Source organism: Rattus norvegicus, chromosome 2, assembly GCF_021556685.1.
Source record: "Rattus norvegicus strain SHRSP/BbbUtx chromosome 2, alternate assembly SHRSP_T2T, whole genome shotgun sequence".
In the NCBI taxonomy this organism is placed as follows: Eukaryota; Metazoa; Chordata; class Mammalia; order Rodentia; family Muridae; genus Rattus; species Rattus norvegicus.
The window spans coordinates 106,790,567-106,815,050 of record NC_141535.1 but is presented as its reverse complement, the minus strand read 5'-3'; the positions used below and the strand labels follow the sequence as shown (position 1 = coordinate 106,815,050).

Genomic DNA, 24,484 nt, shown 5'->3' with positions numbered 1-24,484 from the left:
ACTGGGTTTTAAACAAGACTACACTGGGAAGATAGGCTTATCTATGAGCTTGTATTTGTTTATTTTTCAAGTGCAACATTGCCATCTACAGGACAGGAATTTGGAAAGTTGCATGACTTCTTTCATAGCATGTTTGACATGAAAACTGTGATGTGTAGAGATTGAAAATGTGTGCATTCGCAATCAGCACTGGGTGATGATCCTGCCATATACTGTATTTTATAAATTATCTCAAAATCACACAACTCATCAAAGAAGTGACAAGAAAACATGAAGTCAACTGCCTAGTGACAAAACTTGCTTTTGGAAATTTTTGGGACATCACTCAAATAAATGTTCTGTTGGGGTAATGTGAATAAGCTGGAAGAAAAGCTAGAATCAGGGTGATATATTTATATATTTTGGTGCTTATTGATAATACAAATCAACTTGAACTTTTCTGGAGATAAACTACCCAAAGTTCTTTGTAAGCATCAAGTAACAGTTGGAAATGTAGCTCACGTCATAGATATTTACCTACAATACACTTAATCCTGAGATTATCCCCAGTACCCTATAAACTATGCACAAAGGCACATGTCTGTAATCCCAGCACTTTGGAGTTAGACATTGGAGAATTAAGAGTTCAACATCATCTTCAGTTATACAATGACCAGCCAGGGATACATGAGATATTGTTTTCAAATAGAAAATGAGAGTAGAAAAAGGAAGGGATGTGAGGAGAGAATAGACAAGAAGGAGAGGTGAGGAGAGGAAGGGAGGGGAGAGGAGAGGGAAGAAGAGAGGGAAATTGATTCGAATAATAAATACAGTGAATAGTCTTTCTTTAAGTTACAAGAACACAGATGACGTTCTATATTCTTCCATGAATCTTATAAGCTGATGAAACTTCACAACATTTAAATTGAACACAAACGGAAGTCACTCAGGTCAGTTTGCATTTGTGGGGGAGAAGGCACATTAAGGGACTGAGCCTAAGAAGGTGTGGTAGTTTGAATAAAAATGCACCCCATAGAACCACAGAAAGTAGCAGTGTCTTTTTGATTTGAGCTTATGAGACATTGAGGACTCATATACTTCAGCCAGATAAAGTCTCTCACTCTCTTCTTGCTGCCTGCTGACCCAGATGTGGAACTCTCAGATGCCTCTCCAGCACCATGTCTGTCTATATACCAATATGTTTCTCATCATGCCTCCCACCACGGTGACAATGGACTAAATCTCTAAACTGTAAACTAAGCTCAATTGAATGTCTTTATAAGAGTTGTTGTGGTCATCAGAGTGTCTCTTCACAGCAATATGAACCCTAACTAAAATGGGTAGCTCATTGTCAGGTTATATTATTTAAACAAAGGTGAGAGGGAGGGGGAAGCAGAGACAGCTTAATTAATTTTTCCCATTGTGACACAAAGGCTATAATATGAATGGATTTTTAAAAACATGAAATATACAAATGGTATTAAGAAGGTATTTTTGAATGCTCAGTGTGACCTCAGTTCAGTTAAAATTTGAATTACAGTATTTATTATGAAAAGCCTGAATGTTTTTAGGAAAAGCTGTTAAATTCCCTAGTATATTTTTACCTTCTTTTCTGGTGATATTTAATAATAAATTATAAAATTAGCTCACTTTAATACTTTAATTGTTAATTGTCTACAGAGGAAGCTATGGATAGGAAGGCAATCATACAACCTCTCTATTTTTTATATCAACCCCAAGAGTAAAGAAAGAGCATTATGCAGAGCAAAGCCACTACAATCATACAAGAGTATGTGCAATCAAATTTATTTTTTTACCACAATGCTAACTGGAAAATATTCTATGAAGAATAATGGTCTAGTACCAAAGAAGTTGTCTCATTAAAATGAGAAAACAGAAATACTAAGCGCTGTGGCTTCATTTGTGATGTTTTATTCTGTTTCTCATTCTTTTTCCATAGCAAATACTCTGAGTACAGAGTGCATTTTCATTTAAATATGTATTTTTTATTTACTCTGTTTAAAGGAGTTTATTTTCTATTCTCCTAGTCCCCTACACTTGCTTTTCTTTTAAAGTTTTCCATCCCAGAAGATAACACTCTTCAGGCATGGGATGAATATTGTAAGTAATGAACTAATACAAAACTAATAAAAGATGCAGTTGAAAATAAAGCAACATGTAAACGATGTACGAGAGTTTCCCCATGTAACATTAAGGCTTATAGAATATAGTTTTTAAAAGAAGGCCTAGCATATACACTTGCATTTATTTTCTAGTCCTTACATGACATCCCATGCCTAGAAACTTAACTGTTTTATTTAGAGTTTATTTCATTGCATCTTCTTGCTCTCAAAATCCCTGTACATATACTACTTTCCATAGTGTTATCTCAGTAAGATATTCTCTTCTGTCATTAACAATGCCCATGGATTAGTCCCAGGGAGATCTGGGGCATCTGGTTGGTTGGTATTGTTCTTTTTATAGGGTTTCAAACCCCTTCAGCTACTTCAGTCCTTTTTCTAACTCAATTGGGGAACCTGTTCACACTTCAATGGTTGGCTGTGAGCATCTGCCACTGTATTTGTCATGCTCTGGCAGAATCTCCCAGGTGACAGGTACACAGGCTCCTGTCAACATGTTTGTCTTGGCATCTGCAATAGTGTATGGGTTTGCTGACTGTATATGGATGGACTCTAGATGGGGCAGTCTCTGGATGGCCTTTCCTTTAGTATCTGCTCCACATTTTGTCTCCATATTTCTTCCTGTATTTTGTTTCCCCTTCTAAGAAGGATTGTAGCATCCACACTTTGGTTTTCCTCCTTCTTGAGCTTCATGTGGTCTGTAAATTTTATCTTGGGTATTCTGAGCATTTGGGCTAATATCTACTTATTAGTGAGTGCATACCATGTGCATTCTTTTGTGGTTGGGTTACCTCAGTCAGGATGATACTTTCTAACTCCATCCATTTGTCCAAGAATTTCATGAAGTCGGTTTTTTTTTGACAATTTAAATACCAGGTTACTTGTTTTGGTTCCCTGTGGAACAATGCTATAACCCTCTACTTTGACTTAATCGACCTCTTCAATTGTGGGACCTGAAGAAGCACCACCAGATAGAGGAGTTCCTCCACCAGGGAAGCCACCAGGCATTCCTCCAGGCATGCCACCAGCACTCTGGTACAGCTTGGTGATGATAGGGTTGCAGACCTTCTCCAGTTCTTTCTGCTGATGCTCAAATTCTTCCTTCTCCACAGTCTGGTTCTTATCTAGTCAGCTGATGATTTCATTGCACTTGTCAAGAATCTTCTGTTTGTCTTCATCATTGACCTTGCCTTGAAGTTTCTCATCCTCAACAGTTGCTTTCATGTTGAAAGCATAAGACTCCAGTGAGTTCTTAGAAGAAACCTTATCTCTCTGCTTCTCATCCTCAGCTTTGTACTTCTCAGCTTCTTGGACCATGCGCTCAATATCCTCCTTACTCAAGCGGCCCTTGTCATTGGTGATGGTGATCTTTTCTCCTTTCCTGTGCTCTTATCTACAGCAGAAACATTGAGGATGCCATTGGCATTAATGTCAAAAGTAACCTCAATCTGAGGAACCCCATGGGGTGCTGGAGGTATGCCTGTGAGCTCAAACTTCCCAAGCAGGTTGTTGTCCTTGGTCATGGCCCTTTCACCTTCATACACCTGGATGAGTATACCTGGCTGGTTGTCAGAGTAGGTGGTGAAAGTCTGGGTCTGCTTGGTGGGAATGGTGGTATAGCGCTTGATGAGGACAGTCATGACTCCACCAGCAGTTTCAATCCCAAGGGAAAGAGGAGTGACATCCAAGAGCAGCAAATCCTGAACATTCTCAGACTTGTCTCCAGATAGAATGGCTGCCTGGACAGCTGCACCATACGCAACAGCTTCATTGGGGTTAATGCTCTTATTCAGCTCTTTTCCATTGAAGAAGTCTTGCAGAAGTTTCTAGATCTTGGGGATTCTGGTAGAACCACCCACCAGGACAATATCATGGATCTGTGACTTGTCTAGTTTGGCATCTCGAAGGGCCTTCTCTATAGGGTCCAGTGTGCCACGGAACAAGTCAGCATTCAACTCCTCAAATCGAGCATGGGTAATGGAGGTGTAGAAGTCAATTCCTTCATAGAGAGAATCAATCTCAATACTGGCCTGGGTGCTGGAGGAGAGGGTGCGCTTGGCCCGCTCACAGGCAGTGCGGAGACGACTGACAGCTCTCTTGTTCTCACTGATGTCTTTCTTGTGCTTTCGCTTAAACTCAGCAATGAAATGGTTGACCATTCGGTTGTCAAAGTCTTCTCCACCAAAGTGGGTGTCTCCAGCTGTTGATTTGACTTCAAAAATTCCATCCTCGATAGTGAGGATTGACACATCAAAAGTGCCACCTCCCAAGTCAAAAATCAGCACATTCCTTTCAGCCCCGACCTTCTTATCTAAGCCATAGGCAATAGCAGCAGCAGTTGGCTCATTGATAATTCGAAGTACGTTGAGGCCAGCAATAGTGCCAGCATCTTTTGTTGCCTGTCGCTGAGAGTCGTTGAAGTAAGCTGGCACCGTGACCACGGGATTGGTAACAGTCTTTCCAAGGTAAGCGTCTTCAATTTCCTTCGTTTTTGTCAGAACCATTGAAGACACTTCCTCAGGATAGAAACTTTTTGTCTCCCCTTTGTATTCGACTTGGACCTTGGGCCTTCCTGCATCATTCACCACCATGAAGGGCCAGTGCTTCATGTCAGACTGAACAACAGCATCATCGAACCTACATCTGATCAGATGTTTGGCATCGAAAACTGTGTTGGTGGGGTTCATTGCAACCTGATTCTTGGCCGCATCCCCAATTAATCATTCTGTGTCGGTGAAAGCAACATAGTTCGGCGTGGAGCGGTTACCCTGGTCATTGGCAATTACTTCCACCTTTCCATGCTGGAAGACACCCACACATGAGTAGGTGGTGCCAAGATCAATGCCAACTGCAGGTTCCTTAGACATGGTTGCTTGCGTGTAGGCCCAGCTGTGCTGATGACGAGACCACACAGAGACCCCCGAGAGCTGGCTCCACGTTCAATGAAGAAGTCATTATTTTTAATAGTTGAATAGTACTCCATTGTGTACATGGACAATATTTTCTGTATCTGTTTCTCCATTGAAGGACATCTGAGTTCTTTCTAACTTCTGGCTATTATAAATAAGGCTTCTATGAACATAGTGTAACATGTGTCCTTGTTATATGTTAAAGCATCTTTTTGTTATGTTCCCAGCAGTGGTATACCTGGGTTGTCAAGTCCAATTTGCTGAGAAACTGCCAGACTGATTTCCAGAGTGGTTGTACCAGCATGTAATCCCACCAACAAGAGCTCCCAAGAACTAAACCACCAACCAAAGTATGCACATGGAGTGACCAGACCCATAGCTCCAGCAGCATATGTAGCAGAAGATGGCCTTGTCAGGCACAAATGGGAGCTGAGACCCTTGGTCCTATGAAGGCTTTAGACCCCCCATGTAGGGGAATTCCAGGGTGGGGAGGAGAGAAAGAATGGTTAGGTGGTTAGGAGAGCACCATCATACTAGCAGGGGGAGGGGGCTTGGGATAGGTGGCTTCCAGAGGTGTTAACATTTGAAATATAAATAAAGAAAATATCTAATAATAGAAAAATAAAACAATGTCCATGGATACAGAAAATCTGCTTCTTTTCACCCAGTGACTTTATTGAAAAAGGAAGAGAGCAATGAACTTTTTGTAGTTGATTAGTGTATCTTCTTGTCTTCTAGTGCTAAGAATGTTCCCCCAAAAACTTTGTTTCTGGGAACCTGCCACCAGTTGGATCTGATTGGTAAATAAAAATGCCTGCAGCCAATTACTAGGCAAGGCAGACACAGGTGGGACTTTAGGATTCGTGGTCTTGGGACCAGGAGAAGAGAAGGAAGGAAGAGATGCACCATGTGGGGAGATCGTGGAGGAGAGGAGAGATGCCATGACTGAGAAGAGTGCAAGACAGAGAGGTATGGCTGCCATGTGAAAGAGAGCATGGCCTATTTGAAAACCCTCTGGTTCTAGAGCAGCTAAAACAAAATATAGAGTTTAGTAAGTAATAACTTGGGATTAACTGAATGAACTTTAGTCAGTGGCCACCTATAGTGCTGATTAAGTCATATAAAATATAAAGGCTAGTACAGTTCTTGCATTCAAGAACATAATCCATTAAGGCAAGTAGCAAACCCACCTCCATATTTTAGTTTTTAAAATTAATACAATAGAGTGGGGAGTTGTGTGTTGCTTAGGATCATGTGTCTGTACCCCCCACAGCATCTGTGAATTTCCTTGGGAAGAATCACATCTCAACTATGATCAACTAACATTCAGGAAATTATGAACTCATGTAGAAATGAATGTAAAACCATTCAAGTTGCTGTTATTTCTATAAGTAGAAATATCTAACTAATTGCATTTAGATTAAACTTCATTTAAGCACAAATACCTTTGTCACTGCTGAGGAGGACCATCTTCTATAAAATTGTTGGTCATGAGTATATACCATGAAAAAGTTCAAGTTAAATAAGGACAACTAAAGAACATGGTAGGTTAGTAGACATAGCAAATGCTTTCCACACCAAACTAACAAATAAGCAAAATCACTTAGCAAAGAAAAAAAAGTGGTTTAAAAATGTCCCAAATTCAAATCTTCCTCAGTCTTATCCATAAGAAATTGGGAACATTGACAAAATATTTTGGAGCTTTGATTAACAAACACGTCCTATTTGCATGAACTAAAAGCACTTTCTTCATGAAACTAAATATGTAAGACATAGAGAATTATCTAAACCTTTTAAATGATCCTTAGTATTATCCAAATGCAATCATAGACTATCTTAAAATTGATTATTTATGAGAAAGGGTCAGTGAAAACAAAAAGTGGATAAATCAATATATGGAGAAATTAGAGAGAAATGATTAGATCCAAAGTCTGACCTCTGAGATAAGAAAACAATATGCTCAGTTTGTTTTTAAAAAAAAAGTATAAAATTTTAGATATAAATGGTCATTCCATAAATCCAAAAAAAGACTTTGAATGGCTTTTCATTCTAAAAGAGTTGCTATGATCTTAAATGCCAAGAAACTAGAATAATTTCTGACCTTTCAAAAATAATGAGAATATAGGATGTGCTTACATCAATTTAGTATTTTCTGCCTTCTAAACACATGATTGTAGACTTCCAGCTGTGCCTACAGATACTGCAAAGTGAAACAAGAAAAACTGAATAGAGATGATTTTTAACTGTACCGCATACACATCTTCAAGCCTAACTTAGGATATAATGAGCTAAATTTCATCTAAGATCCATGATCCAGTAGGGCCTTAGGGAGTAGGAGGAATCATTTTTCTGCATTCATCCATTTCTTACCTTAATCAAAAGACCTGTTTAGAGACACAGATATTAGCACACTATAGAGTGTTTTTAGTGAGACTTGTCAGAGTGTTGGAGAGAGAAACAGAGACAGAGACAGAGATAAAGAAAAAATTTAGAAAGTTGAGCATACAATTTTCAGAAGTGCACAGACAGAAATACAAAGGAAGTCTGGGAGAATGGCATTCACAATTGGAGACATCTAGGTGCCCTTTTCTTCTTTCTTCTTATTTCCTGGAAATTTTTTTTGTTACCATGTTTAATACACTGAGGATTCAAGAAATATCTGTGAGACATGATCCCAAGTCAATATGTCCAGAGATAGACAGGAGACATAGACAGGTATAGATGGAGTTTACCTGGCCTCATATAGGAAAGTTAAGTAGCCACACTCTACTCTGCTCTACCAGTCTCATTTATTATTCTGCACTTTTAAATTTCAAATCTTCTCAATTTTCATATAAGGCTGCTGCAATTATAATCTGCTACAAATCTCAGAAAACTAGGAAACTTCTCTTTCTTCATACCTTCCACAGAATTGCTGGCATTGGTTTTTCTGACATTGACCATTCTGACTGGGGTGAGATGGTATCTTAAAGTAGTTTTCATTTGAATTTATCTATGACTCTAAATGTTGAATGATTTTAAAATGTTTGTCAATCATTTGTATTCTTATTCTGAAAGCTACTGTGGGTGGAAATATAAACTAGTTCATCTACAAAAAAAAAGAAAGAAAGAAAGAAAAGAAAAAGAAAACATCTGAAGTAGAATCCTATCAGGAAAATGAAAATAGAAATACCATAAGAGACCCACAAGTGGGTACCATCCTGAGACTGCAGGACAGATTGCCACTTTTGCCCAACTCTGCCTGCATCTTTGGTCCAAAAGGAAACTGCATAGTGCCTCTGGACGCAGAAATATAAGAACAGTCAGTTGCTGGTACCTATGGTTCTGGTCTGTGCACAGAATTGAACTGAACCAGTCAAACAGTTCCTTGCACCCAAATCCCGTGGAAGACAGAGCTGGACCATCAAAAGGGCATACACTCCTGAGAAACATCTGCCCACATTTCTGACCCAAGAGGGAATCGCTTAGTGTCACCTGTGCCCCCTGGGCACGAGGACATAAGAGCAGTCAAGGGCAAGATCAGTCTTATTCTTGCATACGCTGAGAGCTGAAAGACACTCACCAGGAGCAACTACACACCTGAGAACAGAGCACCTGTTCCCAGAAGCAGCTGAGAGCAAACAGGAAACCAGTTCTACACTACAGGAGGCTCAAGCCACTGTCAGAAACAGCAAGACAAGATAACACCAGAGACAACCAAATGGTGAGAGGCAAGCACAGGAACCTAAGCAAAAGAAACCAAGATTACTTGACATCATCAGAGCCCAGTTCTCCCACCAAAAAAAAGACTTGATATTCAAGCACAATGGAAAAGCAAGATTTAGATTTAAAATCGCATTTTATGATAATGGAGGATTTTAACAAGGACATAAAAAACTTCCTTAAAGAAATTCAGGACAATACAAGTAAAGAAGTAGAAGCCCTTAAAAAGGAAACACAAAAATCTCTGAAAGAACTACAGGAAAACACAACCAAACAGGTGAAGGAATTGAACAAAACCGTTCAGCATTTAAAAATGAAAATAGAAAAAATAAAGAAAGTACAAAGGGAGAGAACCTTGGAGATAGAAAACATAAGGAAGAGAAGAGGAATCATAGATGCAAGCATCACCAACAGAATACAAGAGATAGAAGAGAAAATCTCAAAGGCAGAATATACCATAGAAAACATTGACACAACTGTCAAAGATAACATAAAATGCAAAAATCTCCTAGCCCAAACATACAGGAAATCCAGGACACAATGAGAAGGACAATGGGTATAGAAGTGAGTGTAGACTCCCAACTTAAAGGGCCAGTAAATATCATCAACAAAATTATAGAAGAAAACTTCCATAACCTAGAGAAGGAGATGCCCATAAACATACATGAAGCCTACAGAACTTCAAATAGATTGGACCAGAAGAGAAATTCCTCCCGTCACATAATAGTCAAAACACCAAATGCACAAAACAAAGAAAGGATATTAAAAGCAGTAAGGAAAAAAAGTCAATTAACACATAAAGGGAGACCTGTCAGAATTACACAAGACATCTTACCAGAGACTATAAAAGCCAGAAGATCCAGGACAGATGTCATACAGACCTTAAAAGGACACAAATGCTAGCCCAGGCTGATATATACAGCAAAATTCTCAATTAACATAGATGGAGAAACCAAGATATTCCAAGACAAAACTCAATTTACATAATATCTTCCTAAAATCTCAGCCTTACAAAGTATAATAGATGGAAAACTCGAATACAAAGTATGCCTACAAAAGGCAAGAATGAAATCTCCTTGCAAGGAAACCAAAAGAAGAGAGACACACAAGCATAATTCCACCTCTAACAACAAAAATAACAGGGAGCAACAATCACTATTCCTTAATATCTCTCAACATCAACGGACTCAATTCCCCAATAAACAGACATAGACTAACAGACTGGACATGTAAAGAGGACCCAGCATTTTGCCGCATACAGGCAACACACCTCAGAGACAAAGACAGACATTACTTAAGAGTAAAAGGCTGGAAAACAACTTTCTTTTTTTTATTTTTTTTTATTAACTAGAGTATTTCTTATATACATTTCGAGTGTTATTCCCTTTCCCGGTTTCCGGGCAAACATCACCCTCCCCCCTCCCGTTCCTTATGGGTGTTCCCCTCCCAACCCTCCCCCCATTGCCGCCCTACCCCCAACAGTCTAGTTCACTGGGGGTTCAGTCTTAGCAGGACCCAGGGCTTCCCCTTCCACTGCTGCTCTTACTAGGATATTCATTGCTACCTATGAGGTCAGAGTCCAGGGTCAGTCCATGTATAGTCTTTAGGTAGTGGCTTAGTCCCTGGAAGTTCTGGTTGCTTGCATTGGGAAAACAACTTTCTAAGCTGTCGCGCGCCCAACGTCTCGCCAGCAGGAACAACACACAGACACCAGGATCCACCTGCAGCAAAGCGTTTATTACATCTTGAAGAGGAGAGACCCGAGCCCCAGAATGGCGCTGCTTATATACACCCTAGCGTGGCTCGTCCGCACCTGATTGGTCGCTTACCCATGATCTCATAGGCATGCCCCAGAGTTGGCAAAGACCTGGCACGAAGGCACTCTTGCACATGCGTACACAGTTAACTTCCTGAAAGGAAGTCAGCTGGCACGGCGGAGGCCAGCACCATCTTGTAATGGCGAAAGCTATCCTGGCATTCCACGTGGGGCGCAGTGGAAGCCAGCACCATCTTGTGGTGGTGAATGTTATTGCAGCCCTCTACATCTCCCCCTTATTATTTTATTTATAACAAATCATTTATTTTATAACAAATCATGATCACTCTATCGCGTGCAATGAGGAAACCTCAGCGATGTGGAAATGCTGATCAAAGGAATCATTGAGTCTCTCTCATCCCAGTGCAATGGATCCACAGATCCATGGGGTGCAAGAGCAGAGAACTCAGATACCGACTAATTCCTGAGCATAGATAACCAAATTCCAGGGGAGGCCCCTTGTTCAATGGCCACAAGTGCTTGAGTGATAACAGCCTTGTCATGTTTTTGTTGAGATCTGAGTTTGCAAACCAACCATAGCATGAACACTAATCCACAGCATAGGGCTGCACCAAACAGAGCCACTCCAGATAAGTAGTGGACACCTCATCTGGTTCACCTCAGCTGTTACCACCAAGGGCCGTAGTCAAGCTGCTCCTATAATAGAATTTAGAATTCCCAATTGTTAATAACTACTCCAGAAAGTTTACCCACTGTGTTTGTCTAACAACAGATTGGGGGAGGATAACTCCAGACACTGTAGACACAATGTCTGCAGCAGTAATGGCTGCTACAATAGCATCGAAAGTGTCAAGGTCTTTTCCAGGACAGTTCAGGATCAGTCATTTTTCTCTGGAACAACCAGCAGACAATGGAACCATTTCTGAGATCTGTACAACCAGGGCAGAGTTCCCCAGTCCACAGCAGCTTTACGCAGGTGGCATTCCTGTGAAGCTACAGTCTGTAAAATGACCAGTTAAGGCAGCAAGAGTCACCAGGGAATGAGGGGGGCAGCAACGACTGCAGTCCAGTCTTCTCCAGAAAGCAGCAGTGCACAGAGGGTCAGAGAGCGGGCCATAGTGGGACAGGACACACGCAATGGTAACACTGACTGCAGCAACGCCAAAATCTCTATGATGACAAAAGGTGAAGGGGAATCTTCTATCTTCCTCTCAGGGCAGAGGAATGACTCCAGGGACCCGAACCACAAGAGCTGAATCTTCATGTAACCAGGATCGGCAAGTCTCAGCAACCACTCAGGCAGCTGGCACACTCTTGCAACATCCTGTAGAAAAAACACAACCATTCCCTCTTCCCCATATAAAATATCTGGACAGGATCATGTCAATATGTGGATCTCTCTATTTCACCTAGGCAGAAGTATGCCTAGTTGTAGGGTGCCATAAACTTTGGCATCCACATTTTAAAATTGAAATAAAAGGAGCATTATTTAGCATACAGGGATAACTCCCCCTATTTATTTATTAAGATATAGTAAGGATATTATTTATTAAGGTAAGTCCTCGAGGATTAAATTGAGGACACTGAGCACTTGTATTTATAAATTGACTTGTATACCAAATTATTGTCTCCAGCATTATTGTTTTGGATATAAAAAGAATGAGATTTTTTTGACTAATTGTTCCTATGTAAGGCCTACAATCTGTTTGGTATAATTGTCCTTCCTTATTAAGGAGCCCAGGCAATCCAGTTTGAGTTCTTAAATGGTCTATTAAGGAACAGTACTTAGTGCTCTTAACCACTAAGCCATTTCTCTAGCACCTCACAAACTTTATTTACCTAAACATAAGCATTAATTAGAAATGTCAAACCCTGTAAATATTGTCCAATTTCAGTCATACTAGAAATCCCTGAGCTGGCAGGGCGAGGCTGAGAATTGAAAGTAAGCAAATGGAGTCTTCCTCATTTTATATTAACTCCATTACCATTTTCAAAGAGTTGGGTCTATGGTTTTGTTTAGTTGTCTGAGACAGGGCACTGAAAGGACAGTGAATTGTCAGACAATTCATACTGAAATCATCACTCACTGATTTTATGTAGAAAACCTGCCTCTAATAAAGCATTAAGTAATTGTAAAATTTGAGGGCTAGTAGTATCTAAAAAGATAAAACCTTTTAATCAATTGTAAACCACAAGCCACACATTGGCTATCAGTATATGAATTGAAAGCTTGATTTTTTAACATTTAAAAACAGTGGCTACAGCATGTAATTTTGTTTACAGGAAATACAAAAGCATGCAAAGAGTAAAATTATCAATTTTGCCTGAAAAATTTGTATATGTAATAGGCCAAATATCAGTATTTTGTAATAACCAATTAACTGTTGTTTGTAATAAGAAATGTTTCACCAGGTTTCTTTTTAAAATACTTCCATGACTCTAGTCTACAATTTTGTATTAACACAGCTGAAGCTTTATCTCCAATGTGCATAACAAAGACTTAAGTCCTCTGGTAAGGTGAAGTACTTAGCCAATTAACATATCCTTAGAAGCTTAAAATTAGTTTCAAATATTCTTTTCTGGAGCAGTGCAACAGCTACTCCCCAAATATAAAAGCTCATTTTGAGAGCAAAGGTTTGTAGTAAAAATTTCCATATACACTGAAAGATTCAAGGTTCTAACTTCTTACATCGAAGAAGCAACAAAATTACATAATATAAGGCTGTTAGCAATCCTCTAAATCTATCTTGAAATGGCAGTTGGAGTAAGTAAACTGGCTGTAATGTTCTCACAAGTTCCAAAACCTCATCAATCCTTCGTAAATCTTGTAACAATCTCTACCTGTTTGATTTTTTCTTAATTAAAAATAAGTTTGAGTTAGTCAATGTAACACTGGCAATCTTTAATCACAATCTTTAAATTCTCCTTGTAACAACAGAGCACAACCACAAGGTCACCTGAGTTCTGAGTACGTGACTAGGCAGCTGTCCTTGGGGCAGTGGAATTAGCATTAAAATACCAATAGCTTCAGAGCAAACCACAACTTTGGAAAGCAAAACTCAATCTCCAACAATCTAGTCTCCAAAATCCAGTCTCCAAGACACCAAGTCTATCCTTCATGCTACGAAATTTGACTGCCATTTCCTACATATCAACGCATGATGGTGCGGTCTCCAATACCTCAACAAAGAGACATTGTCCTAAATTCTTTTAGAAGCCTGGTTTCTAGGATAAGAATTCCATAAAAATATCTCAATTTAGACCTGTTTCCCTGGGTTGGCTCATGCCACATGTTGTCTAGAATGATTCCATCCAAATTACCAGTTTTATGTCAACTTTCTGTTACCAATATTACACCTTTTTAACCATATCCAATAACTTGAAAGCCAATAGTCCATAACCAAGGCAAGTAGAGTATATTTACACATTTAAAACCAATGAGAAACAAAATTGAAGTGGCTACACATATCTTTAATATTTAGACCAAACACCATTTTTACCTTTTTAGCTATGATTTTAAGAGAAGCACCTTGTCACTGTTGAGTCAAATAATAAGTCAGGGATTTCTCTAAGAGAAACAGCTCTCAGCCCTTGTACCAAAGAAGCTGAGAAGCTGCTGGCGCCTTTAAGATCAGCTCGTGCAGACGCTTAGCCTCTGGGCAGCTTCCCCAGCTAACCTAAACTCCTGGCTGCAGGTGTAGGGCTCTAAAGGCCTGATTGAAACTGTTTTTTTATTCATTTGTTCCTTTTTGAAACAAGTTAAAACCAAGTCAAGGTGTGAACGACCAGCAGATAAAGTTTTTACCATTTTTTCTTTTGAACATGAAACATAAAACATTTACACAACGAGAAACAAGAACCACAGACATAAACTGACAGACATGGGGACATCCTGGTGCACCAAGGACAGACAATAGACAAAGAGGAAAAAAAACAGATGGTGTTCACGGTGACTATCCACTCCAGTGGAGACGATATGGACGATGGATTGTCTCAATTCCTGGACTAGTCCATCAATGTGTTGAAACCCAATTCCTGTAATATACTGAGATATATTACGAGATTTCTGAGCAGCACAACTGACATTCGCCAAAGGTATGGAAGTGAAACACAGTATTTTTACTCACAACCCAATTACATTAACTCCATCAAGCTGTGCATGGGCATTGAGAATTGAGATATCATTTTGTTTGATTCTCCTGAATAAATGTTTCAGGTGGTCTACCTCGATCAAATCTGATCAGTATGGCTCTGTGAAGTTTCCAGAGCCTAATCACACCTTTTACAAGCACAAAGACAAAATTTTTCTCCCAAAATACTGTGTTCCTTTTATCTCCTTTTCTTTTCTTTTTTTCTTTAGAGACCTTTTCTCCCTCTGACATACTTTCTTGTTGCTCTGCAAGGATCCTCTGACCTGTCCTAATGGCTGTAACAGCTTCCCACACAAAGAAAAAAATAAACAAAATTATCAGTCTTGTCCACGAAGGATCCATAACTTTCGGTTTCTTCACAGTGGCTCTCCACCTAGGACCATATCTTTCTTCTTCATAGCGAGCTGCCTCATCTTCTAAATCCTCTTCCTCAGAGGGGCTAATCTTGTCTGTTTCTGAACTATCAAGCCCCAAAGCCTCTAACTCCTTTACTGGATAAAGGCTTTTCCTTTTCGGGGCTTTCTCCTCCTTTCCCTGTTTCTCTCCCGGGGCGTCCTTTCCCCTATCTCTCGCTTCCTCAGATCTAAACTCCTTGGAAGGGCCTTTTTTCTTATGTGCACCTTTTCTCTTTGAGCTCTTTAATCTTTCATCCCGCTCTGTTTCTGACATGCTGTATCAAGACCAAACATGCCTCTCAGAGCTTACCTCTCAACCTGCAGGTCTGGACCCTCTCTGCGAGCAGAGGCTCTCCTTGGCGCCGGCAATGGTGTGGCATTTGTCCCGTGTTTCGGCATCAAATGTCGCGCGCCCAATGTCTCGCCAGCAGGACCGACGCACAGACACCAGGATCCTTCTGCAGCAAAGCGTTTATTACATCTTGAAGAGGAGAGACCCGAGCCCCAGAATGGCGCTGCTTATATACACCCTAGCGCGGCGCGTCCACACCTGATTGGTCGCTTACCCATGATCTCAAAGGCATGCCCCAGAGTGGGCAAAGACCTGGCACGAAGGCACTCTTGCACATGCGCACACAGTTAACTTCTTGAAAGGAAGTCAGCTGGCATGGCGGAGGCCAGCGCCATCTTGTAATGGCGAAAGCTATCCTGGCCTTCCACGTGGGGCACAGTGGAAGCCAGCGCCATCTTGTGGTGGCGAATGTTATTGCGGCCCTCTACACTAAGCAAATGGTCTGATGAAACAAGCTGAAGTTGCCATTCTAATACATAATAAAATTGACTTAAACCAAAAGTCATCCAAAAAGATAAGAAAGAACACTTCATATTCATCAAAGGAAAAATCCACCAAAATGAACTCTCAATCTTAAGTGTCTGTGCTCCAAATGCAAGGGCACCTATATTCAGAAAAGAAACCTTACATGGAGGTTGAACAACACTTTACTCCATGATATCTTGGTCAAAGAAGAAATAAAGAAATAAGTTAAAGACTTCTTAGAATTTACTGAAAAAGAAAATACAACATAGCCAAACATAAGGGACACAATGAAAGCAGTGCTAGGAGGAAAACTTATAGCTCTGAATACATACAAAGAGAAACAGGAGAGAGCATACATCATCAGCTTGACAGCACACATAAATGTCTAGAAAAAAAGAAATGAATACAGCCAAGAGAAGACAGGAAATAATCAAACTCAGGGATGACATCAACCAAGTAGAAACAAAAAGGACTATGCAAAGAATCAACTAAACCAGGAGCTGGTTCATTGAGAAAATCAACAGGATAGATAAACCCTTAGCCAGAATAAGCAGGGGTCACAGAGAGTGAATCAAAATTTTAAAAAAATCAGAAATGAAAAGGGAAACATAACAAGAGAATCTGAGGAAATTAAAAAAAAATGATCAGGTTCTACTTCCTACAAAAGTCTGTATTCAACAAAACTGGAAAATCTGTAAGAAGTGGACAATTTTCTCAACAGGTAACAGGTACAAAAAAGTTAAATTAGGAACAAATAAACCATCTAAACAACCTCATAACTCCTAAAGAAATAGAAGCAATTATTAAAAGTCTCCTAACGAAAAAGATCCCAGGACCAGATGGGTTTAGTGCAGAATTCTATCAGACCTGCATAGAAGAACTCATACCAATACTGTCCAAACTATTCCACAAAATAGAAACAGAGAGAGCACTACCAAATTTCTTCTATGAAGCCACAATTACTCTTATACTTAAACCACACAAAGACCCAACAAAGAAAAGAACATCAGAACAATTCCCCTTATGAATGCCAATGCAAAAATACTCAATCAAATTCTTGCAAACTGAGTCCAAGAACACATCAAAACTATTAGACATCATGATGAAGTAGGCTTCATCCCAGGGATGCAGGGATGGTTCAATATACAGAAATCCGTCAAGTAAGAAGTAGGCTTTATCCCAGGGATGCAGGGATGGTTCAATATACAGAAATCCATCAAGTAATCCACTATATAAACAAACTCAAAGATAAAAACCACATGATCTGGGTTGGGGATTTAGCTCAGTGGTAGAGCACTTGCCTAACAAGTGCAAGGCCCTGGGTTCGGTCCCCAGCTCCAAAAAAAAAAAAAAAAAAAAAAAAAAAAAAAAAACCCACACACACACATGATAATTTCATTAGATGCTGAGAAAGCATTTGACAAAATTCAACACCCCTTCATGATAAAAGTATTCAGGGCCCATACCTACTTATTCAATATAGTACTTCAAGTCCTAGCGAGAGCAATCAGACAACGAAAGGATGTCAAAGGGAGACATATTGGAAGGGGAGAAATGAAAATATCATTATTTGCAGATGCTCTGATAATATACTTAATGATGCCAAAAGTTCCACCAGAGGACTACAAAGCCTGATAAACAAATTCACCAAATGTCTGGGTATAAAATTTCCTCAAACAAATCAGTAGCACTACTCAAAGGATAAACAAGCTGAGAAAGAAATTAGGGAAATGACACCTTTCACAATAGTCTCAAATAATATAAGATATCTTGGTGTGACTTTAACCAAGCAAGTTGAAAGATCTGTATGACAAGAAAACTTCAAGTCCCTGAAGAAAGAAATTGAAGATCTCAGAAGATGGAAAGATCTCTCATGCTCATGGATGGGCAGGATTAATATAGTAAAAATGGCCATTTTGCCAAAAGTAATCTACTGATTCAATGAAATCCCTGTCAAAATTCCTACTCAATTCTTCATAGAGATAGAAAGACCAATTTGAAAATTCATTTGGAATAACAAAAAACACAGTATAGGGAAAACTATACTCAGAAACAAAAGAACTTCTGGGGGAATCACCATACCTGTCCTCAAGCAGTATTAGAGAGCAATAGTCATAAAAACTGTATGGTATTGGTACAGAGACAGGTAGATTGACCAGTAGAATAGAATTGAAGACCTAGAAATGAACCCACAAACCTATGGTTATTTGATCTTTGACAAAGGAGCTAAAACCATCCAATTGAAAAAGATAGCATTTTCAACAAATGGTGATGGTTCAACTGGAGGTCAGCATGTAGAAGAATGCAGATCGATCCATGCTAATCACCCTGTACAAAGCTTAACTCCAAGTTGATGATGAACCTCCACATCAAACCATATACACTCAAACTAATAGAAGAAAATGTTGGGAAGAGTCTCGATCACATAGGCACTGGGGAAATTTTCCCGAACAAAACACCAATGGCTTATGTTCTAAGATCAAAAATCGACAAATTGGATATTCCACTATCTGAGGATCTGGCTATGCCTCCCCAGAGCATGTACCCAAAACATGCTCCAACATACATTAAGGACCCCTGCTCCACTATGTTCATAACAGCCTTATTTATAATAGCCAGAAGCTGGAAAGAACCCAGATGTCCTGGGATTGAATTAAAAAAAATTGGCACATCTACACAATAGAGAACTACTCAGCTATCAAAAACAATGACTTCATGAAATTCATAGGCAAATGGAATGAACTAGAAAATATCATCCTGAGCGATGTAATCCAATCACAGAAAAACACACATGGTATGGACTCACAATAAGTGGATATTAGCCCAAAAGCTAGAATTAGCCAAGATAGAATCCACAGGCCACAGGAAGCTCAAGAAAAAGGATGACCAAATAAAGACACTTCCACTCCTTCTTAAAAGTGGGAACAAAAATATCTATCAGAGGGGATATGGAGGCAAAGTTTAGAGCAGAGACTGATGAAACGGCCACCCAGAGTCTGCCGGACATGTGGTCTGTGTATATATAGCCACAAAAACTAGATAAGATTGATGAGGCTAAGAAGTGCATGCTGAAACGGTCCAGATATAGATCTCTCCTGAGAGATACAACCAGAGCAATGCAGAGGCCAGTGCTAGCAGCAAACCACTGAACTGAGAACCGGACCTCCTTTGGGGGAATTAGAGGAAGAACTGAAAGAGCTGAAGGTGCCTGCAACCCCATAAGAACAACAATGCCAACCTAATAGAGCTTACAGGGACTAAACCACTACCCAAAGACTATATACATGGACTGACCCTGGGCTCCAACTGTATATGTACCAGTGAATAGCCTTGTTAGGGTACCAGAGAAGGGGAAGCCCTTGGTCCTGCTGAGCCCAGTGCAGGGGAATGTTTGAGGATGGTAAGTGGGATGGATGGGGGAACACCCTTATTTGGAGAGGGGAAGGGGATAGGGGGCTTATGGACAGGAAACTGGGAAAGGGAATAACATTTGAAATGTAAATAAAGAAATGTATCATACCATAAGAGCTACCTATTCAGAATTCTATACATCTGCTATAGACAATGTGCTGCATCCATCTTGTAATGTGACTTGTTTATTTGTGGATTTAAATAATTATTGGTTTTCATGACAAGGCTATTTCAAATTTTCCCAAGTTGATATTTCCTTGTACTAAAGAAAATCTACTTCACAGAAATGATCCAAAACTTATGTAATGGGATAGTAATTATCATTAATAAATAAAGAAGGTTTGGATTTGCATGGCTCAGTCAAAAACTTAATAAAGACCATTGTATGATATACAAAGCAAAATAATTGTAAGAAATTCTGTAAATAATATGATGAACTGAAACTTGAGCAGAACAAAAAAAAAATCTTTGAAATACCAAAAATATTTGTAAAGTGAAAAACACCTTAAAATGCTTAAAAATTTGGAAAGTTTTGGTAATATTCTTTTATTCTTCAACTTCTTGAAATATTTTATGGCATTTCATTCTTGAAGTAGTAAGAGTCTATGTTATAACAAAGGAAGGGGAAGAGGAGGAAGGAAGAGAAGGCAACGGTCTGTCAAGTGACTGGAGAAGTCAGTCTTGTTCCAGTAGTCCTTTTCATTTGAAATTTTTCTATATAGTCACTATATTGTTAAGAGTAGTGAAGAAATGGGGGGAAAAACATCAAGTCAGTGGCATATTTAACAGAGCATCTGAGGCATGAAATTTTAAGGTAAAGAGAAATGTAGGAAATTTGGAGGAAGCAAAGTGATATGTACCCATACACATATGACACAGAGACAGAAATACAGGAGAGAGAAAGAGACAGGAAAAGAGAGAGAGAGAGAGAGAGAGAGAGAGAGAGAGAGAGAGAGAGAGAGAATGAATGAGTGTGTTGTTGGTCTTAGACAGGATTCTTGTAAGAATGAAAACAGAAAAGCAAGGAAAACAAAGAGAAGTGTGCCTGAAAAGATACCTGTCGTCTTCCATAAGAAATAGCACACAAAACTTGAAATGATTCTTATATAATACAGGAACTGAGACCACCATAAAACAAAAACATTATCTAGCTGCTACAAAAAAGTTAAGCACTTTCCTTCATTTTTCAAAAAAGAGAAAAGCCCCACTCTGCAGTATATTGGGCTACCAGATTCTCTTCTGATTTAGGCAACCTAGATATGTAGACTTCATCTAACTCTCTCCATGTTTAATAAGGCACTGACAAATAATCAAACAAATCAAATTATAGATGAAATCTGTCACATTGAAGGGGGTAGAAACGTAACTAACTTAACTAAGTGCAGTTCAAGTCGGAATGCCCATGATTAGCAGTCTCCATGATTTGCAAGCCTCTTACCAGGTGTATAAGCAGATCACACTCCTGATAATCCCATAATTTTAAACACAAGCAAGCACTTCACCCAATGTCAGGACCCCAGAATCCTGTGACTACATTTTATACATATTGCATTAAGGATGCCAAAAATTTCAAAATAGCATATGGTTCTGCTGTAATACATTTTACACAGTAATAAAATGTTGAATAAATAAGTAAAAAAAAACTAACACTTTGAAAATTGTTTCTGAGGACCCTTCTGGTTTCTACTTGTGCCCAGAGCTGAAAGCCAGTTACCAGGAGGAATGCTGAAGCAACTGAAAACAGAGGTAAGACCGTTTACTCTGCTCCAAGCATCCCACCTACAGGCCTCAGGACATAAAAGCCCAGGAGCAGTCTGAAACAGGATCCTTCGGGATTCTGCCTGCACCTGGAACTGAACTAGTCCCACAGCTCTCTACACCCAAATCCTTTGGGGGAGAGAGCTGGATTCTCAGAAGTGCAGACATTCTTGAGAGCTCAGGGGAGACCTCTAAATGATGGACAATGCCATAGACTAAATGACTGGAAAAATTTTCTAGAAAATGGTCCCAAGAAACAAGCTGTAGTAGTCATTCTAATATCAAATAAAATGAACTTTCAACCAAAAGTTTTCAAAAAAAGATAAGGAAGGACACTTATATTCATCAATGGAAAAATCCACCAAGATGATCTCTCAATGCTGAATATCTATGGTCAAATCCAAGGGCAATCACATTCATAATAAAAACCTTCATAAAGCTCAAAGCAAACATTGCACCTCACAGAATAATAGTAGGAGATTGCAACACCCCACTGTCATCAATGGACAGATCATGGAAATGAACTAAACAGGGACATAGAGAAAGTAACAGAAGTCACAAACCAAATGGATTTAACAGATATTTATAGAATATTTATTTCATCCTAAAAAATAAATATACATTCTTCTCAACACCTTATGTTATCTTCTCCAAAACTGACCATATAGTCTGTCAAAAAACAGGCTTCAACAGATACAGGATGACTAAAATTGTCCAATGCATCCTATCAGATCACTATGGACTAAGGTTGGTCTTTAACAATAACAAAAATGACAGAAAACCAGTATACACATGAAAGGTGTACAACACTCTACTCAGTGATAACTTGGTCAAGAAAGAAATAAAGAAATAAAAGACTTTTTATAATTCGATGAAAATAAAGGCACAACACACCAAAATTCATGGGATACAATGAAAACAGTGAGAAGAGGAAAACATCTAGCTCTGTTTGACTCTAGAAAGAAATTGGAGAGAGCATACATTAGCAGTTTGATAGCATGCTTAAGAGCTGTGGAACAAAAAGAAGCAAATACTTACAAGAGGAGTAGATGTCAGGAAATAATCAAATTTCGGGGCTGAAATCAACCAAGTAGAAACAAAAAAATATACAAAGAATCAAAAAATCAGAAGCTGGTTCTTTGAGAATAACAAGATAGATAAACCCTTAGTCAGACTATCCAGAGGATACAGAGAGTGTATCCAAATTAACAAAATCAGAAATGAAATGGGAGAAATAACAACAGAATCTGAGGAAATTTTTAAAAAATCTACAAATCCTGCTATAAAAGCCTGTATTCAACAAAACTGGGAAATCTGGGTAAAAGGGAAAATTTTCTAGGTTCCAAAGATAAATCAGGATGAGATAAATCATCTAAACAGTCCCATAACTCCTAAAGAAATAGAAGCAGTTATTAAAAGTCTTCCAACCAAAAAGAGCCTAGGACCAGATGGGTTTAGTGAAGAATTCTATAGACCTTCATAGAAGACCTCATACCAATACTATCCAAACAATTCCATAAAATAGAAACAGAAGGAAGACTACCCAATTCCTTCTATGAAGCCACAGTTACACTTATACTTAAATCACACAAAACCAAACAAAGAAAGAGAACTTCAGACCAATTTCCCCTAAGAATATTGACACAAACATACTCAGTAAAATTATGGCAAATAGATTGAAAGAATAAATCAAAATGGCCATCCATTATGATCATGTAAGATTCATCCCAGGGATGCAGGAATGGGTAAATATATGAAAATCCAACAATGTAATCCACTATGAAAACAAACTCAAAGAACAAAACCACATGATCATCTCATTAGATTCCTTTGACAAAATTCAATACTCCTTCATGATAAAAGTCCTGGAAAGATCAGGAATTCAAGGCCCATACCTAAACATAGTAAAAAGCAGTATACAGCAAAAGAGTAGCTAACATTAAACTAAATGGAGAGAAACTTGAAGAAATCCCATTAAAATCAGAGACTACAAAGGCTGCTCATTCACTCCCTACTTATTCAATATAGTACTCAAAGTCGTACACAGTAATTAGACAACAAAAGGAGGTCAAAAGGATCCAACTGGAAAGCAAGAAGTCAAAATATCACTATTTGCCGATGATAAGATAGTATATTTTAGTGACCCCAAATGTTCCATCAGAGAATTATTAAATCTGATAAACAACTTCAGGAAAGTGGCTGGACATAAAATTAACTCAAACAAATCAGGAGCCTTCCTTTACTCAAAGCATAAACAGACTGAAAAAGAAATTAGGAAAATGACACCCATCACAATAGTCATAGATAACATAAAATACTTCAGTATGATTCTAATCAAGTAATTGAAAGATCTGTATGACAAGAACTTCAAGTCTCTGAAGAAAGAAATTGAAGAAGATCTCAGAAGATGGAAACATCTCCCATTCTCAATTATTGGCAGGATTGATATAGTAAAAGTGACCATTTTGCCAAAAGCAATCTACAGATTCAATGCAATCCCCATCAAAATTCCAACTCAATTCTCCAAAAAGTTAGAAAGAGCAATTTGCAAATTCATTGTTATTTTGAAAATAACAAAAAACCCAAGATAGGGAAAACTATTCTCAACAATAAAAGAAATTCTGGGGGAATCACCACCCCTGACTTCAAGCTGTATTACAGAGCAATAGTGATAAAAACTGTTTGCTATGGGTACAGAGACAAGCATCTAGGTCAATAGAATAGAATTGAAGACCCAGAAATAAACCCATGCACCTATGTTCACTTGATATTTGAGAAAGGAGCTATAACCATTCAGTAAAAAAAAGATAGTATTTTCAACAAATGGTGCTGTTCAACTGGAAGTCAGCATGTAGAAGAATACAAATTGAACCATTCTTATCTCCCTGTACAAAGCCAAAATAGATCAAAAATCTCCACATAAAACCAGATACACTCAAACTTATAGAAGAAAAAGTGAGTAAGAACCTAAAACATGTGGGCACTGAAAAATTTCCTGAACAGAACACTAATCACTTATGTTCTAAGATCAAGAATCAACAACTGGGACCTTATAAAATAGCAACCAACAGATTGGGAAAAAGATCTTTACCAATCCTACATCTGATAGAGGGCTAATATTCAAAATATAAAAAGAGCTCAAAAGTAAGACTCCAGAGAGTCAAATAACCCTATTCAAATGGGGTACAGAATTGTCTGCTGAGAAATATCGAATGGCTGAGAAGTATCTAAAAAAATATAAGTTCAAATGCTTAGTCATCAGGGAAATGCAAATCAAAACAGCCCTGAGATTCCACCTTACACCAGTGAGAATGGCTAAGATCAAAAACTCAGGTGACAGCAGATGCTGCAAGGATGTACAGAAAGAGGAACACTCCTCCATTGTTGGTGTGATTGCAAACTGGTACATCCACTCTGGAAATCAGTCTGGAGATTTCTCCCAAA

At 38.8% G+C, this 24,484-nt stretch overlaps 1 pseudogene; it reads right to left on the bottom strand.

Moving 5' to 3' along the window:
- Nucleotides 1-3,047: 3,047 nt before the first annotated feature.
- Nucleotides 3,048-5,040, bottom strand: Hspa8-ps33 (heat shock protein family A (Hsp70) member 8, pseudogene 33; annotated as a pseudogene).
- Nucleotides 5,041-24,484: the final 19,444 nt, after the last annotated feature.